The sequence below is a fragment of the Arachis stenosperma genome, chromosome 2 (assembly GCF_014773155.1).
Source record: "Arachis stenosperma cultivar V10309 chromosome 2, arast.V10309.gnm1.PFL2, whole genome shotgun sequence".
Taxonomy (NCBI): Eukaryota; Viridiplantae; Streptophyta; class Magnoliopsida; order Fabales; family Fabaceae; genus Arachis; species Arachis stenosperma.
In genome coordinates, this window is record NC_080378.1 from 59571264 (window position 1) to 59586408 (window position 15145).

The 15145-nt window shown below is 39.7% G+C and overlaps 2 non-coding genes across 2 annotated transcripts; one reads left to right on the forward strand and one right to left on the reverse strand.

Annotated features, from left to right (window-relative positions):
- The first annotated feature begins 2729 nt into the window (after positions 1–2729).
- On the forward strand, positions 2730–2837 carry LOC130963777 (small nucleolar RNA R71). The gene has a single exon (XR_009079896.1). It is a non-coding gene; the product is annotated as a small nucleolar RNA R71 (small nucleolar RNA).
- A 4113-nt stretch (positions 2838–6950) lies between these two features.
- LOC130964342 (small nucleolar RNA R71) lies at positions 6951–7058 on the reverse strand. Its single transcript, XR_009080439.1, has one exon. It is a non-coding gene; the product is annotated as a small nucleolar RNA R71 (small nucleolar RNA).
- Positions 7059–15145: the final 8087 nt, after the last annotated feature.

Here is a 15145-nt window from a genome sequence, read left to right on the forward strand (position 1 = left end):
CTTGAAGAAGCAAACAGAAATTAAATTTAGTTTAATTGCCAAATGAGATTGAAGATCTCAGGAAATCAAAGAGACTAGAAAACAAGTCTAGATCTCAATTCCTTCCTTGATCCAACCAAGAACAATTGCAGAAGAGAAGAAAGATGAAAGCAGTGAAAGAAACTTCAGATCCAATTTCTCAATTTCCTCAATTATGCAGAAGAACACAAATGAATTTCAGATCAAAGATTGGAACAGAATTCCTCCAACCTCAATCCAAAATTTCAAAACAAGAGAAAGACTAAAGAGAGAGCTATCTATTCCTAATGGAGCCGGCCTCCTCACAAAGATGGAAATGATGCCTTATATAGGCTTTACAAAATAAAATGAAAATGAAATTAAAACAAATTACAAAAATGAAAATCCTAATTTAATTGATCCATGTGCCTTTGAGTGATGATGTGGGCTTTGCTTGCTTTGGATTTGAGGAGAAATGGGTTTGGTTGGCCTTGATTCAATTTGGTGAGGAATTGAATTAAATTGAATTTTGGTTGATTTTTGGCCCATGACACTTCCAGGAGGCTGCCCTGCCCTTGTGGAGGGTAGGGCAGGATTTGGTGCATGTTGGTGCGGCCTTGGTGCGGTCTGGTGTGACTTTGGTGCGCAAAACACTGCCCTGCCCGCGCCAAGGGCAGGGCAGAAAAATATGGTGCTGCCAGATTGTGCGTGGTGCGCGTTGGTGCTGCCAGGGACGAGGACTGGTGCGCCAGAATCATTTCTTGGTGCGCCAAAGTTGTGCGCCAACCAAATGCTGCCCTGCCTTTGCGGAGGGCAGGGCAATGTTTCCTTTGGGGAGTGCCAAGTTCGAATCCCATGGAGTGCATTGCTTGGCTTTTTCTTCTTGGCACCTAATTCACGCCTAAGGCTTGGCTTCCTAGAGGTCTTGTGTTCGAAACTTGGTGGAGGAAGTTGTTGCAATTTTTCCTTGAATTTTCATGAAGAAAACACGACATTGCCCTCCAAGAGGGCATTCTGCTCTCCTTGAGGGCAGACTTCCTTGGATTCCTTGTGTCTCCCTCTTCGAGCCTTGATGGAAGCATTTTGGTTTATTTTCGCTTGTTTTTGGCCCTTAAAGATGCCTTTCGTTCCTGCCTCAATTGTACGCCAAATATGGATTGTTATAGCAACTGGAAGCACATCAATCGGACGTCTGTAGCTCAAGTTATAGCCCTTTGAAGTAGGCATGGTCATGCTGTGAGCGGCCAGATTTTAACTTAGCGAAAATTTGCTCCAACCTCACTTTGTTTCATCATGATTCTGCCCTGCCCTTGGCAAGGGCAGGGCAGTGTGCGTGCTGGGTGTTTTCCTCTTTGATTTTGTCATGGGCCACGCTTTTAAAAGCGTGGCCTAAGGCTCCAAAGTGTGCTCCAACTTCAAAGTGTGTCCCAAAGCTCTTTTTTTCTCCTTTTTTGTGCTTCTTTGCTTCTTTTTCTTCTTTTTTTCTACAAGATTTATAAAATTAAAATATCAAGAAAATATATCATTTAAGTACAAAAAGCATTCAATATTTAAGCACAAATCATCAATTTCTTGTATGAAAAAGCATAGAAAATGGGTATATGATGACATGTCATCAGGTCCTGTCTCTATTGAGGTAATCTCTGCCTAGTCAAGTCATCCAGTTCTTTGGTGAGCAAAGAGGGTTCATCCTCCCAAGTCTCATTACCAAATAACTTGTCATTTAGCTTCATGATTGCTCCAAGGTACTTAGCAACTTGCTCTTCAGTGACATCTTTGTCCTCTTCAGAGGAAGAATACTCATCAGAGCTCATGAATGGCAGAAGTAAATCCAATGGAATCTCTATGGTCTCAGTGTGAGCCTCAGATTCCCATGGTTGCCCATTAGGGAACTCATTGGAGGCCAGTGGACGTCCATTAAGGTCTTCCTTAGTGGTGATCACTGCCTCTTCCTCCTCTCTAAATTCGGCCATGTTGATGGCCTTACACTCTCCTTTTGGATTCTCTTCTGTATTGCTTGGAAGAGTACTAGGAGGGAGTTCAGTAACTTTCTTACTCAGCTGACCCACTTGTGCCTCCAAGTTTCTAATGGAGGACCTTGTTTCAGTCATGAAACTTTGAGTGGTTTTGATTAGATCAGAGACCATGGTTGCTAAGTCAGAGTGGCTCTGCTTAGAATTCTCTATCTGTTACTGAGAAAATGATGGAAAAGGCTTGCCATTGCTAAACCTGTTTCTTTCACCATTATTGTTGTTGAAACCTTGTTGAGGTCTCTGTTGATCCTTCCATGAGAGATTTGGATGTTTTCTCCATGAAGGATTATAGGTGTTTCCATAGGGTTCTCCCATGTAATTCACCTCTTCCATTGATGGGTTCTCAAGATCATAAGCTTCTTCTTCAGATGAAGCGTCCTTAGTACTGCTTGGTGCAGCTTGCATTCTAGACAGACTTTGAGAAATCATATTGACTTGCTGAGTCAATATTTTGTTCTGAGCCAATATGGCATTCAGAGTATCAATCTCAAGAACTCCTTTCTTCTGATTCGTCCCATTGTTCACAGGATTCCTTTCAGAAGTGTACATGAATTGGTTATTTGCAACCATTTCAATGAGTTCTTGAGCTTCTGCAGGCGTCTTCTTCAGATGAAGAGATCCTCCAGCAGAGCTGTCCAATGACATCTTGGACAGTTTAGACAAACCATCATAGAAGATACCTATGATGCTCCATTCAGAAAGCATGTCAGAAGGACACTTTCTGATCAATTATTTGTATCTTTCCCAAGCTTCATAGAGGGATTCACCTTCCTTCTGTCTGAAGGTTTGGACTTCCACTCTAAGCTTACTCAATTTTTGAGGTGGAAAGAACTTTGCCAAGAAGGCATTGACTAGCTTTTCCCAAAAGTTCAGGCTTTCTTTAGGTTGTAAGTCCAACCATATCCTAGCTCTGTCTCTTACAACAAAAGGGAATAGCATAAGTATGTAGACCTCAGGGTCAACCCCATTGGTGTTGATAGTGTCATAGATTTGCAAGAATTCAGCTAAAAACTGATGAGGATCTTTGATGAGCGGATAATTTGTACACTTTTTGGCATTGTTTTTAGTATGTTTCTAGTAGGATTTAGTTAGTTTTTAGTATATTTTTATTGGTTTTTAGTTAAAATTCACTTTTCTGGACTTTACTATGAGTTTGTGTGTTTTTCTATGATTTCAGGTATTTTCTGGCTGAAATTGAGGGATCTGAGCAAAAATCTGATTCAGAGACTGAAAAGGACTGCAGATGCTGTTGGATTCTGACCTCCTTGCATTCGAAGTGGATTTTCTCGAGCTACAGAGACCCAATTGGCGCGCTCTCAACGGTGTTGGAAAGTAGACATCCTGGGCTTTCCAGCAATATATGATAGTCCATACTTTGCCCAAGATTTGATGGCCCAAACCGGCGTTCAAAGTCACCTACAGAATTTCCAGCGTTAAACGCCGGAACTGGCACCTAAATGGGAGTTAAACGCCCAAACTGGCATAAAAGCTGGCGTTTAACTCCAAGAAGAGTCTCTACACGAAAATGCTTCATTGCTCAGCCCAAGCACACACCAAGTGGGCCCGGAAGTGGATTTTTATGTCATTTACTCATCTTTGTACACCTTAGGCTACTAGTTTTCTATAAGTAGGACCTTTTACTATTGTATTTCATCTTTGATCATGTTTTGATGATTGAACCCTCATTGGGAGGTTGGCCTCACGGCCATGCCTAGACCTTGTTCTTATGTATTTTCAACGGTGGAGTTTCTACACACCATAGATTAAGGTGTGGAGCTCTGCTGTACCTCGAGTATTAATGCAATTACTATTGTTCTTCTATTCAATTCCGCTTGTTCTTTGTCCAAGATATCACTTGTTCTTCAACTTGATGAATGTGATGATCCGTGACACTCATCATCATTCTCACTCATGAACAAGGTGACTGACAACCATTCTTGTTCTACAAGCAATTAAAGCTCTAGTGAATATCTCTTGGATTACTGATACACGATGCATGGTTGATCGCCTGACAACCGAGTGCTCGCCTGACAAACGAGCCAGCCATTCCGTGAGATCAGAGTCTTCGTGGTATAGGCAAGAACTGATGGCAGCATTCAAGAGAATCCGGAAGGTCTAACCTTGTCTGTGGTATTCTGAGTAGGATTCAATGATTGAATGACTGTGACGTGCTTCAAACTCCTAGCAGGCTAGGGCGTTAGTGACAGACGCAAAAGAATCAATGGATTCTATTCCGGCCTGAACGAGAACCGACAGCTGATTAGCCTATGCTGTGACAGAGCATCAGGGACGTATTTTCACTGAGAGGATGGGAGGTAGCTGCTGACAACAGTGAAACCCTACACGAGCTTGCCATGGAAAGGAGTAAGAAGGATTGGATGAAGGCAGTAGGAAAGCAGAGAGACGGAAGGAAGGCATCTTCATACGCTTGTCTGAAGCTCTTACACCAATGATATACATAAGTATCTCTATCTTTATCTTTATGCTTTATTCGTTTATCACTATACCCATTTGAGTCTGTCTGACTGAGATTTACAAGATGACCATAGCTTGCTTCATACCACCAATCTCCGTGGGATCGACCCTTACTCGCGTAAGGTTTATTACTTGGACGACCCAGTGCACTTGCTGGTTAGTTGTGCGAAGTTGTGTTTATGCCATGGTATTGAGCACCAAGTCTTTGGAGCCATTACTAGGGATTGTTTATGTTTTGAAAAGTATTGATCACAATTTCGTGCACCAAGTTTTTGGCGCCGTTGCCGGGGATTGTTCTTGTGTATGGACAACTGACGGTTCATCTTGTTGCTTAGATTAGGCATTTATTTTTTTTTTTTTTTCGAAATTCTTGAAGGTGAATTCTAGAGTTTCATGATGATTTGTTGAAATCTGGCTGGCTGAGAAGCCATGTCTAATCTTATTGGACCGAGGTTTCAACTGATCATCACAATAGCTTGTTGATCTCTATCAATCCTGCTATTGGAGCAATGATCTGCTAAGGCTTGGCTGGCCTTTGGCCATGTCTAGTGTTTTGGACCGAAGCTTTCTTTGAAAGCTTGGCTGGCTGTGAAGCCATGTCTAATTCCTGGACCGGAGTCTTAGACTAGCATTGCACTGATTCCTGGAATTCTCATTAAGAATTTTGATATCTTTTTCCACTTAATTTTTGAAAAAAACACAAAAAAAAAATTATAAAATCATAAAATCCAAAAATATTTCTTGTTTGAGTCTAGAGTCTCATCTTAAGTTTGGTGTCAAATGCATCTTTTTGTTATATTTTTCGAATCCATGCATGTATTTCTTTGTTGTGATCTTTGAATCCTATTGACTTGAGCATCTTTGTGTTTCATATAGTGTCAGTAGTATACAAACTGCTAAGTTTGATGTCTTGCATGCATTGTTAATTCATTCTTGTTGCATTTTGATTATTAAAAATCCAAAAATATTTTTAATTTGTGTCTTTTCAAGTCAATGATACCAAGAATTGAAGATTCAGAACATACTGCAGAGGAATTACACAGAAAAAGCTGAGCATTCAAAAATGCCCAGTGAAGAAGACAGACTGGCGTTTAAACGCCAGCCAGGGTACCTGGTTGGGCGTTTAACGCCCAAAGAGGTAGCATTTTGGGCGTTAAACGCCAGAATGTATACCATTCTGGGCGTTTAACGCCAGGATGGTGCTAGGGGGAAGATTTTGTTTTCAAAATCAATTTTTTTCAAGTTTTCAAAGTTTTTTCAAAATCAAATCTTTTTCAAATCATATCTTTTCAATCAAATGTTTTCAAAATCAATTTCTTTCCTTTTTCAAAGATACTTACTAACAATTAATGATTTGATTGAACATCTCAAATTTGATGCCTTTTCTGTTGAGAAAGGTTTAATGTTTGAATCATATCTTTTCTTGTTAGGCAAGTCACTAATTTTCAAAATCAAATCTTTTAAAATTGTTTTCAAAACACATCTTTTAAAATTGTTCTCAAATCATATTTTCTCAATCACATCTCTTTAAAACTAATCATATCTTTTTAACCTCATCTTTTTCAAAATAGTTTTCAATCAAATCTTTTTGACTTCTAATTTCAAATCCTTTCTCAGAAATCACTTGATTCTTTTTTCCACTCTTATTTTCGAAAATCAATTAATGTTTTTCAAAATGTTTTCAAAATTCCTTTAATTAATTTTCGAAAATCCTCTTCCCTCTCTCTCACATCCTTCTATTTATGGAGTACTATTCCTTCTTAATGCACAATTCGAACTCTATCTAATCAAGTTCGAATTCTTCTACCTCCTTCTTCTATTTTTCTTTTCCTCTGACACTTCAAGGAATCTCTATACTGTGACATAGAGGATTCCACATTTTCTTTTTCTCTTCTCTTTCATATGAGCAGAAGCAGAGACAAAGGCATTCTTGTTGAAGCTGACCCTGAACCTGAAAGGACCTTGAAGAGAAAGCTAAGAGAAGCCAAAACACAACTCTCTTTAGAGGACCTGATCGAATTCTTCAAGGAAGAAGAACACATGGCAGCCGAAAACAACAACAATGCCAACAATGCAAGGAAGGTGCTGGGTGACTTCACTGCACCTACTCCCAACCTCTATGGGAGAAGCATCTCTATCCCTGCCATTGGAGCAAACAACTTTGAGCTTAAGCCTCAGTTAGTTTCTCTAATGCAACAGAATTGCAAGTTCTATGGACTTCCAATGGAAGATCCTCATCAGTTTTTAGCTGAGTTCTTGCAAATCTGTGACACAGTCAAGACTAATGGGGTTGACCCTGAGGTCTACAGACTGATGCTATTCCCTTTTGCTGTAAGAGACAGAGCTAGAATATGGTTGGATTCACAACCTAAAGATAGCCTGGACTCTTGGGAAAAGCTAGTCAATGCCTTCTTGGCAAAGTTCTTTCCACCTCAAAAATGGAGTAAGCTTAGAGTGGAAGTCCAAACCTTCAGACAAAAGGATGGAGAATCCCTCTATGAAGCTTGGGAAAGATACAAACAATTAATCAGAAAATGTCCCTCAGACATGCTTTCTGAATGGAGCATCATAGGTATTTTCTATGATGGTCTCTCTGAACTATCCAAGATGTCTTTGGATAGCTCTGCTGGAGGATCTCTTCATTTGAAGAAGATGCCTACAGAAGCTCAAGAGCTGATTGAAATGGTTGCAAATAACCAATTCATGTACACTTCTGAAAGGAATCCTGTGAACAATGGGACAAGTCAGAAGAAAGGAGTTCTTGAGATTGATACTCTGAATGCCATACTGGCTCAGAATAAGATATTGACTCAACAAGTCAATTTGATTTCTCAAAGTCTGTCTGGAATGCAAAATGCACCAAGCAGTACTAAGGATGCTTCATCTGAGGAAGAAGCCTATGATCCTGAGAACCCTTCAATGGAAGAGGTGAATTACCTAAGAGAACCCTATGGAAACACCTATAATTCTTCATGGAGAAATCATCCAAATTTCTCATGGAAGAATCAAGAGAAACCTCAACAAGGTTTAATGGTGGAAGAAATAGGTTTAGCAATGGCAAGCCTTTTCCATCATCTTCTCAGCAACAGACAGAGAGTTCTAAGCAGAATACCTCTGACTTAGCAACAATGGTCTCTGATCTAATCAAAACCACTCAAAGTTTCATGAATGAAACAAGGTCCTCCATTAGAAATTTGGAGGCACAAGTGGGACAGCTGAGCTAGAAAGTTACTGAACTCCCTCCAAGTACTCTCCCAAGCAATACAGAAGAAAATCCAAAAGGAGAGTGCAAAGCCAAAAACATGGCCGAATTTGGAGAGGAAAGAGAGGAAGTGGACGCCACTGAGGAAGGCCTCAATGGGCGTGCACTAACCTCCACTGAGTTCCCCAATGAGGAACTATGGGAATCTGAGGCTCAAAATGAGACCATAGAGATTCCATTAGACTTACTTCTGCCTTTCATGAGCTCTGATGAGTATTCTTCCTCTGAAGAGGATGAGTATGTCACTGAAGAGCAAGTTGCTAAATACCTTGGAGCAATCATGAAGCTAAATGACAAGTTATTCGGAAATGAGACTTGGGAGGATGAACCTCCTTTGCTCACCAAAGAACTGGATGACTTGTCTAGGCAGAAATTGCCTCAAAAGAGACAAGACCCTGGGAAGTTTTCCATACCTTGTACCATAGGCACCATGACCTTCAAGAAGGCTCTATGTGACTTAGGGTCAAGTGTAAACCTCATGCCTCTCTCTGTAATAGAGAAGCTAGGGATCTTTGAGGTACAAGCTGCAAAAATCTCACTAGAGATGGCAGACAACTCAAGAAAACAAGCTTATGGACTTGTAGAGAATGTTTTGGTAAAAGTTGAAGACCATTACATCCCTACTGATTTCATAGTCCTAGAGACTGGGAAGTGCATGGATGAATCCATCATCCTTGGCAGACCCTTCCTAGCCACAACAAAAGCTGTGATTGATGTTGATGGAGGTGAACTGATCATTCAAGTGAATGAAAAATCCTATGTGTTTAAGGCTCAAGGATATCCCTCTGTCACCATGGAGAAGAAGCATGAAGAGCTTCTCTCAAATCAGAGACAAACAGAGCCCCCACAGTCAAACTCTAAGTTTGGTGTTGGGAGGCCACAACCAAACTCTAAGTTTGGTGTTGAACCCCCACATTCAAACTCTAAGTTTGGTGTTGGGAGGTTCCAACATTGCTCTGAGTATCTGTGAGGCTCCATGAGAGCCCTCTGTCAAGCTACTAACATTAAAGAAGCGCTTGTTGGGAGGTAACCCAATGATTATATTTTATATATTTCTCTTTGTTATTTTATCTTTTTTTGTAGGTTGATGATCATAAGAAGTCACAAAATCCATTGAAAAAGCAAAAACAGAATGAAAAACAGGAAGAAAAACAGCACACCCTGGAGGAAGAACTCACTGGCGTTTAAACGCCAGTGAGGCTAGCAGTTGGGCGTTTAACGCCCAGTCTGGCACCATTCTGGGCGTTTAACGCCAGAAAGGGGCACCAGACTGGCGTTAAACGCCAGAAAAGGGCTAGAACCTGGCGTTAAACGCCAGGAATGGGCACCAGCCCGGCGTTTAACGCCAGAAATGGCTCAAAACGTGAATTTTGATGCCATTTGGTGCAGGGATGACTTTTCCTTGACACCTAAGGATCTGTGGACCCCACAGGATCCCCACAAACCCCTCACCTATCAAATCCCATCTTTCTCTTCACCACTCACCTCCATAAAACCCCACTTACCTCACCATCCAAATTCAAACCACTACTTCTTCCCCTTTTGGCCGAACCACAAAGCCATCTCCCTCTCCTCCATTTCTTCTTCTTCTACTCTCTTCTTTCTTCTTTTGCTCGAGGACGAGCAAACCTTTTAAGTTTGGTGTGGTAAAAGCATTGCTTTTTGTTTTTCCATAACCATTTATGGCATTCAAAGCCGGTACAACTGAGAAGGCATGACCTCAAGCCCATCACTAAGAAAAGGATGGAGCAAACAAGAGATCCCTGAGATGCCTCAAGGGATGCACTTTCCTCCACAAAAACTATTGGGAGCAAATCAACACCTCCCTAGGAGAATTGAGTTCCAACATGGGACAACTAAGGGTGGAGCACCAATAACATTCCATCCTCCTCCATGAAATTAGAGAAGATCAAAGAATCATGAGAGAGGAGCAACAAAGACAAGGAAGAGACATTGAGGAGCTCAAGCACTCCATATGATCTTCAAGAAGAAGAACAAGCCGCCATCACTAAGGTGGACCCGTTCTTTAATCTCCTTGTTCTTTATTTTCTTGTTTTTCGAATTTTAGCTTGCTTATGTTTGTCCATGTTTGTGTCTTATGATCATTAGTGTCTTAGTGTCTATGCCTTAAAGTTATGAATGTCCTATGAATCCATCACCTTTCCTAAATGAAAACTGTTTTTATCACAAAAGAACAAGAAGTACAGGATTTCAAATTCATCTTTAAAACTAGCTTAATTAGATTGATGTGGTGACAATACTTTTTGTTTTCTGAATGTATGCTTGAACAGTGCATATGTCTTTTGAATTTGTTGTTCATGAATGTTAAAATTGTTGGCTCTTGAAAGAATGATGAAAAAGGAGACATGTTACTGAGGATCTGAAAAATCATAAAAATGATCCTTGAAGCAAGAAAAAGCAGTGAATACATTCAAAAAAAAAAAGAGAGAAAGAGGGGGAGAAAGAAAAAGAAAAGAAAAAGAAAGAAATAAAGTTGTGATCCAAGGCAAAAAGAGTGTGCTTAAGAACCCTGGACACCTCTAATTGGGGACTTTAGCAAAGCTGAGTCACAATCTGAAAAGGTTCACCCAATTATGTGTCTGTGGCATGTATGTATCCGGTGGTAATACTGGAAGACAGAGTGCTTTGGGCCACGGCCAAGACTCATAAAGTAGCTGTGTTCAAGAATCATCATACTTAACAAAAGGAATTGACTAGCTTTGCTAAGAAGGCATTGACTAGCTTTTCCCAAAAGTTCAGGCTTTCTTTAGGTTGTAAGTCCAACCATATCCTAGCTCTGTCTCTTACAACAAAAGGGAATAGCATAAGTCTGTAGACCTCAGGGTCAACCCCATTGGTGTTGACAGTGTCATAGATTTGCAAGAATTCAGCTAAAAACTGATGAGGATCTTTGATGAGCGAATAATTTGTACGCTTTTTGGCATTGTTTTTAGTATGTTTCTAGTAGGATTTAGTTAGTTTTTAGTATATTTTTATTAGTTTTTAGTTAAAATTCACTTTTCTGGACTTTACTATGAGTTTGTGTGTTTTTCTATGATTTCAGGTATTTTCTGGCTGAAATTGAGGGATCTGAGCAAAAATCTGATTCAGAGACTGAAAAGGACTGCAGATGCTGTTGGATTCTGACCTCCTTGCATTCGAAGTGGATTTTCTGGAGCTACAGAAGCATAATTGGCGCGCTCTCAACGGCGTTGGAAAGTAGACATCCTGGGCTTTCCAGCAATATATGATAGTCCATACTTTGCCCAAGATTTGATGGCCCAAACCGGCGTTCAAAGTCACCTACAGAATTTCCAGCGTTAAACGCCGGAACTGGCACCTAAATGGGAGTTAAACGCCCAAACTGGCATAAAAGCTGGCGTTTAACTCCAAGAAGAGTCTCTACACGAAAATGCTTCATTTCTCAGCCCAAGCACACACCAAGTGGGCCCGGAAGTGGATTTTTATGTCATTTACTCATCTTTGTACACCTTAGGCTACTAGTTTTCTATAAGTAGGACCTTTTACTATTGTATTTTCATCTTTTGATCATGTTTTGATGATTGAACCCTCATTGGGAGGTTGGCCTCACGGCCATGCCTAGACCTTGTTCTTATGTATTTTCAACGGTGGAGTTTCTACACACCATAGATTAAGGTGTGGAGCTCTGCTGTACCTCGAGTATTAATGCAATTACTATTGTTCTTCTATTCAATTCCGCTTGTTCTTTGTCCAAGATATCACTTGTTCTTCAACTTGATGAATGTGATGATCCGTGACACTCATCATCATTCTCACTCATGAACAAGGTGACTGACAACCATTCTTGTTCTACAAGCAATTAAAGCTCTAGTGAATATCTCTTGGATTACTGATACACGATGCATGGTTGATCGCCTGACAACCGAGTGCTCGCCTGACAAACGAGCCAGCCATTCCGTGAGATCAGAGTCTTCGTGGTATAGGCAAGAACTGATGGCAGCATTCAAGAGAATCCGGAAGGTCTAACCTTGTCTGTGGTATTCTGAGTAGGATTCAATGATTGAATGACTGTGACGTGCTTCAAACTCCTAGCAGGCTAGGGCGTTAGTGACAGACGCAAAAGAATCAATGGATTCTATTCCGGCCTGAACGAGAACCGACAGCTGATTAGCCTATGCTGTGACAGAGCATCAGGGACGTATTTTCACTGAGAGGATGGGAGGTAGCTGCTGACAACAGTGAAACCCTACACGAGCTTGCCATGGAAAGGAGTAAGAAGGATTGGATGAAGGCAGTAGGAAAGCAGAGAGACGGAAGGGAAGGCATCTTCATACGCTTGTCTGAAGCTCTTACACCAATGATATACATAAGTATCTCTATCTTTATCTTTATGCTTTATTCGTTTATCACTATACCCATTTGAGTCTGTTTGACTGAGATTTACAAGATGACCATAGCTTGCTTCATACCACCAATCTCCGTGGGATCGACCCTTACTCGCGTAAGGTTTATTACTTGGACGACCCAGTGCACTTGCTGGTTAGTTGTGCGAAGTTGTGTTTATGCCATGGTATTGAGCACCAAGTCTTTGGAGCCATTACTAGGGATTGTTTATGTTTTGAAAAGTATTGATCACAATTTCGTGCACCAATCTTCCAATGGAAGTCCATGGAACTTGCAATTCTATTGCATTAGAGAAACTAATTAAGGCTTAAGCTCAAAGTTATTTGCTCTAATGGCAGGGATAGAGATGCTTCTCCCATAGAAGTCAGGAGTAGGTGCAGTAAAGTCACCCAGCAGCTTCCTTGCATTGTTGGCATTGTTGTTATTTTCGGCTGCCATGTCTTCTTCTTGTTTGAAGATTTCTGTTAGGTCCTCTACAGAGAGTAGTGCTTTAGCTTCTCTTAGCTTTCGCTTCAAGGTCCTTTCAGGTTCAGGGTCAGCCTCAACAAGAATACTTTTGTCTTTGCTCCTGCTCATATGAAAGAGAAGAGAACAAGAAAATATGGAATCCTCTATATCACAGTATAGAGATTCCTTGAGATGTCAGAGGAAAAGAAGAATAGAAGGAGGAGGTAGAATAAGAAGAATTCGAACTTATCAAGAGAGATAGAGTTCGAATTGTTGATAGTAGAGGAGTGTTAGTCCTTAAATAGAAGGATGTGAGAAGAAGGGAAGAATTTTCGAAAATAAATTAAAAGATTTTGAAGAAATTTTGAAAAATTGAAGATTGATTTTCGAAAATTAAAGTTGGAAAAGAAATAAAGTGATTTTTGAAAAAGATTTTTAAATTAGAAATAAAAAAGATTGAAAATTATTTGGAAAAAGATGTGATTAAGAAGATATGATTGAAGAGTTATGGTTTTAAAAAGCTATGATTGAAAAGATATGATTAAGAAACAATTTAAAAAGATTTGATTTTTAAAATTAATGACTTGGCTAACAAGAAATTTAAAGGATATGATTCAAACATTAAACCTTTCTTAACAGAAAAGGCAACATACTTAAAATGTTGAATCAAATCATTAATTGTAGGCAAGTATTTTTGAGAATGGAAAGAAATTGATTTTGAAAATATATGATTGAAAAGATATGGTTTGAAAAAGATTTGATTTTGAAAAATTATGAAAACTTGAAAAAAAATTTGAATTAAAAACAAAATCTTCCCTCTTGTATCATCCTAGTGTTAAATGCCCAGAATGGTATCCATTCTGGCGTTTAACGCCCAAAATGCTACCCTTTTGGGCGTTAAACGCCCAGCCAGGTACCATGGCTGGCGTTTAAACGCCAGTTTTCCTTCTTCACTGGGCGTTTTGAACGCCCAGCTTTTTCTCTGTAACTTCTCTGCTGCATGTTCTGAATCTTCAATTCTCTGTATTATTGACTTGAAAAGACACAAATTAAAAAAATTTTTTGAATTTTTAATGATGAGAAATAATCAAAATGAAACTAAGATCAAATAAACAATGCATGCAAGACACCAAACTTAGAAGTTTGTATACTATTGACACTAACAAATTGAGAATGCATATGAGAAACAACAAAACACTCAAGACAAGAGAATTTAAAGATCAGAGCAAGGAAATCATCAAGAACAACTTGAAGATCAATGAAGAACATAATGCATGTAATTTTCGAAAATTAGAAGAATAAAGACATGCAATTGACACCAAACTTAAAATTAGACACTAGACTCAAACAAGAAACATAAAAATATTTTTGATTTTAAGATTTTATAAATTTTTTTGTGCTTTTTTGAAAATTAAAAAGCTTAAACATAAAATAAAATTACCTAATCTAAGCAACAAGATGAACCATCAGTTGTCCAAACTCAAACAATCCCCGGCAACGGTGCCAAAAACTTGGTGCACGAAATTGTGATCATCAATGGCGCCATCAACATGGTACACTCAATTGCAATCTCAACTCTTTATCACAACTTCGCACAACTAACCAGCAAGTGCACTGGGTCGTCCAAGTAATAAACCTTACATGAGTAAGGGTCGATCCCACGGAGATTGTTGGTATGAAGCAAGCTATGGTCATCTTGTAAATCTCAGTCAGGCGGATTCAAATGGTTATGGAGGATTAATGATTAAAAGATAAATAAAACATAAAATAAAGAAAGAGATACTTATGTAATTCATTGGTGAGAATTTCAGATAAGCATATGGAGATGCTTTGTCCCTTCCGTCTCTCTGCTTTCCTACTGTCTTCATCCAATCCTTCTTACTCCTTTCCATGGCAAGCTGTATGTTGGGCATCACCATTGTCAATGGCTACAGTCCCGTCCTCTCAGTGAAAATGTTCAATGCGCTCTGTCACAGCACGGCTATTCATCTGTCGGTTCTCGATCATGTCGGAATAGAATCTAGTGATTCTTTTGCGTCTGTCACTAACGCCCCACAATCGCGAGTTTGAAGCTCGTCACAGTCATTCAATCCCTGAATCCTACTTAGAATACCACAGACAAGGTTTAGACCTTCCGAATTCTCAAGAATGGCCGCCAATGGATTCTAGCTTATACCACGAAGATTCTGATTAAGGAATCTAAGAGATATCAACTCAATCTGAGGTAGAACGGAGGTGGTTGTCAGGCACACGTTCATAGGTGAGAATGATGATGAGTGTCACGGATCATCACATTCATCAAGTTGAGGAACAAGTGATATCTTAGAAAAAGAATAAGCTGAATTGAATTGAAGAACAATAGTAATTGCATTAATACTCGAGGTACAGCAGAGCTCCACACCTTAATCTATATTGTGTAGAAACTCTACCGTGAAAATACATAAGAACAAGGTCTAGGCATGGCCGAATGGCCAGCCTCCCAAAGAGGGTTCAATCATAAAAACATGATCAAAAGATGATCCGAAGATTGAAAGATCCCCGAATA